Source organism: Leptonychotes weddellii, chromosome 1 (genome assembly GCF_054177405.1).
Source record: "Leptonychotes weddellii isolate Sample4059 chromosome 1, ASM5417740v2, whole genome shotgun sequence".
NCBI lineage: Eukaryota > Metazoa > Chordata > Mammalia > Carnivora > Phocidae > Leptonychotes > Leptonychotes weddellii.
In genome coordinates this window covers 154,125,813-154,130,466 of record NC_138369.1, presented here as the reverse complement: position 1 = coordinate 154,130,466, position 4,654 = coordinate 154,125,813, and positions in this window count along the sequence as shown.

The window sequence follows — 4,654 nt, the reverse complement described above, 5'->3', positions numbered from 1 at the left end:
GTTTTTCTCTGTGAAAAATTTTAAAATTAATAAATCAATAGTTTCATTACATTTTACTTGTTTTTTTATTACTTTTTATTTCCTTGTTAATCAGTTTGGTAGTTTGTTTTCCAAGAAATGTATCCATTTCACAAAGTTACTTAACTTTAAAATATTCCCTTTTTAATTTTTTTTTTTTTTTTGGTCATTAAGTGATGTCACCTCTTTCATTCTTGGTTTTAATAAATAACTTTTTTTTTATTGGCTTATTTAGGTAAAGGTTTGTCTATTTATTTATTTTTAAAGATTTTGTTTATTTATTTGACAGAGAGAGAGCACAAGTAGGCAGAGCTGCAGGCAGAGGGAGAAGGAGAAGCAGTCTCTCCGCTGAGCAGGGAGCCCGATGCGGGGCTCGATCCCAGGACCCCGGAATCATGACCTGAGCCAAAGGCAGCCACTTAACCAACTGAGCCACCCAGGTGCCCCAATTTTTTTAATCTTTTAAACTATCAACTTGTTTTTGTTGATTTTATCTATTGAAAATATATATAATAATATGTATTATACTCAGAATCATTTATTTCAGGTTTAATCTTTATTATTTCCTTACTTCTCAATGTTTTAGAATTAGTTGGCTCTACATTTTAAATTTCCTTAGGTGAATGGTGAGTTTTTTTAGATATAAGCATTAAAGCTATAAATTTCACTCTGAGCAGTTTACCTGTATCCCAGATATTAGATATGCTGTCTTTCTTTTATCCATTCTAATCCCTGTTTTGTAGATTTATTTTTTAAGGCAATTGAGAAAAGGAAGATGTAAAAATATTCAATTATAGTTTATTTTATAATTACCAACATAATTACCTTAATGAACATTCTTTGTTTTTTGTTGTATACGTTTTAATTACTATCTAGAGTCACTTAATTTTAGCATTAAGAACTTAGTATTTCTTGAATGATAATGTACCAGCAACAAATTTTCTCAGGTTTTGACAATCTTTAAATGTTTTTATTTCATCTGTATTTTTTTAAAAGATTTTATTAATTTGAGAGAGAGAGAAATTGAGAGAACAAGTGGGAGGAAGGGTCAATGGAGAAGCAGTCTCCCTGATGAGCAGAGAGCCTGAGGCAGAACTTGATCCCAGGACTCTGGGATCATGACCTGAGCTGAAGGCAGACACATAACTGACTAAGCCACCCAGGCACCCTCATCTGTATTTTTGAAATATGGTTGTGCTGGATCTAAAATTCTTGTTTGGGATATTTTTACTTTCACTACTTTGAATATGGAGTTCAGCTACTTTCTCTTCCCCATTGTTTCTGTTGAAAGTCATCTGTTAACCTTATTGGGGTTTCCATGATATGATTTTCTCATTATCTTTGTCATTATTTTGACTCTGATGTGTCTGGGAGTGAATCATTTATGTTTATCTTATTTAAAATTGTTTCTTGGATGTGTACACAATAGTCTTTATCAAATATGGAAAGGTTGTAGCTATTATTTTTTTGAATATTTTTACCTTTTTCTCTCTTTCCTTTCCTTTTCTCTCTTTCCTTTCCATCTGACACTTTCATTATCTGTATGTTGATGTACCCCACATTTCTCTAAGGTTTTGTGTATCTTTCTTCATTCTTTTTTCCCTCTGTTTTTCAGATTGCATCACCTTCAATATCTATCTTCAAGTTCACTATTTTTCTGCCAGCTCAAATCTACTTTGAAGCTCTCCAGTGAATTTATTTTTTATTGTAATTTTCAACTTCTTAATTTTCATTTGATTATTTTTTAAAGATTTTATTTATTTGAGAGAGAGAGACAGAGATAGCAAGAGAGATAGCAAGAGAGAGCACGAGCAGGGAGGAGAGGGAGAAACAGGCCCCATGCTGAGCAGGGAGCCTGACCGGGGGCTCCACCCCAGGACACTGGGATCATGGCCTGAGCCAAAGGTAGATGCTTAACCAACTGAGCCACCCAGGTGCCCCTCATTTGATTATTTTTATAATTTTTATCTCTTTTTTGACATACCTTATTTTATGACATATTGTCATCATACTGTCTCTATATTCTTTGGACATTATCTCCTTTAGTTCTTTGAACATATTTATAAGAGATTATTTGAAGTCTTTAGTCAAATCTAAAGGGCTCTTTCAAAAACAGATTTTAGGGCGCCTGGGTGGCTCAGTTGGTTAAGCGACTGCTTTCGGCTCAGGTCATGATCCTGGAGTCCCTGGATCGAGTCCCGCGTCGGGCTTCCTGCTCGGCAGGGAGCCTGCTTCTCCCTCTGACCCTCTCCCCTCTCATGTGCTCTCTCTCTCTCATTCTCTCTGTCTCAAATAAATGAAAAAAAAAACAAAAAAAAAAACAGATTTTACTACCTTTTTTTTTTTTTTCTGTTTAAGGGCCACACCTTCCTATTAACTCTTCTCATCTTTTATGTTTTGTTAGAAACTAGACATTACAGACATATATTAATATATTATTGGTAATTATATATAATATATATTTAATTAATAATATAATTGTTCATATACCAATATTAATATAGCTATTCTAAATACTCACCTTTAATCCCTGGTGGTGATATTGTTTTCATGGTCACTTATTTGTTTAATAACTTGGCTAAACTGATTATGTGAAATCTATTTCCCTGCAAAGTGTACCTCTATTTTTCCTTCTCAGATTTCTTCTTTCTTTTTATCTTTTAGCCTGGTTATTCAAAGGTTTTCCAAGATCAGCCTAAGCTGCTTATATCTAGCAAATTAGAGCTTACCCTTACCCACTGTGTGTGTGTGTGTGTGTGTGTGTGTGTTAGTGTGTGTTAGAAGCTTTTCTCACAGAAAGATGTTATTTTGCCCCACTTTGACCCAGGGACTAGTAGCTTAAATTCTTCCTCTTTAATCACTCTAATCACTCCTGAGAGTGTGAATCCTTAGATACAGACAGAGTCCTCTTGATTTTATTTTATACCTGGATTCCTATGAGTTGCTCTGGGTCATAGTATTTTATTGTTCAGCCTATGGTTGTCAGAGGCTTTGGTTAACCTCCTAATGCAACTGAGAGTGCCACTCTTTATTTACTTAGAACGTTTTCAGGTTGGCCCCATTTTCTGCTCTGATTGCTTTTCAGTGCAGGCAAGCTAGCACTTATTTACAGTCTTCCTAACCCCTAGGGTTGATGATAAATATAGTCATTCTTTCGGTAAAAAAATAGTTAACAAAAAGATACTATTAGGACAGCATTTCTATAAAATGTTATTTAACACATTACCTATTTAAAAAATATACATTATTTTAATATATGACACATTAGAGTTTTAATGTCATGTGTATTTCTTGCAAAACCTCATTTAGAGAACACACGGTCAACATTGTGGTTAATTTTGTTCACTAATATTTTCATACAAACTCAGGCTTTGGAGACAGTTGTAATTTAGCATTGTGCCTTAAAACATTCTAAGTGTATGAAATTTCTTAAATTTCAGAAACTCATTAATTTTTCAAATCTGCATCATAGATATAATTGTACCTATTTCATAGTAGTATTTCGAAGATTAAATTTATAATTCCATAAATCAGGAATATCTTTGCCATTGTTATCAACTATGATGAATTTCTAAATAAAATTGAAATTATATTGTATATAAAGATTTAGTCTTGTATTAATTATTTATAAACAAGTGACTATTTTGTATGAACACATTTATAAGTACTTTAATAATTATATTCTACTTTACTATATGAATGTGCTATGAATTCATTGGTGTTATTTTTAAGTTTTAGCTATGTCCTCTAACTCTTCACTCTTCTCTCTTTTTATATGACCTAGTTTTTGTTATAGTTGAAGATATGTATCATTTTATCCCATTAGTAGCTACCTTTAGTACACTTTAAAAATACCATTTCCCTTATCATCAAGGTTAAAGTAAAATCAAATAGGGTATCTTCAATCTAACTTGTATGAGCTAAAAGTTAAACATACTTTTACTTCATCACCTCCCTTGGCATTTTGTTGATATAATCTGGGTAATTATACCAGATGGGTGGTTAAGATGATGATGATAGTTGATCATGTTTAAACTGGTTATCTTAGAAACTGTCTTTCTTTTATTCCATGACCTAAATATTCTAGAATTCTTTTTTGGTGGTGTTTCTGTTTTGTTTTCATCTAGGCCAATAGGAATGCAATATTCCTGAACTTTTATTCAGAAAGAGTTTTCTGTGTTTCCCAATAGTTAAAAATGGCTTTCAATGGCACTCAGACTTGTGGCTACCTGAATAGTTATTATTAAATCATATTCTTTTTATTCCCTTTTTCTCCTTTATTTTCCTGTGAAATTTTGCATTTTTATTTTTTAATTTTAATTCCAGTATAGTTAGCATAGAGTATTATATTAGTTTCAAGTATATAATATAGTGATTCAACAATTCCATTTATTACTCAGTGTTCATCATGATAAGTGTACTCTATTTTTTTCTTCATTTTATTATGTTATGTTAATCACCATACATTACATCATTAGTTTTTGATGTAGTGTTCCATGATTCATTGTTTGCGTATAACACCCAGTGCTCCATGCAGAACGTGCCCTCTTTAATACCCATCACCAGGCTAACCCATCCCCCCACCCCCTCCCCTCTAGAACCCTCAGTTTGTTTCTCAGAGTCCATAGTCTCTCAT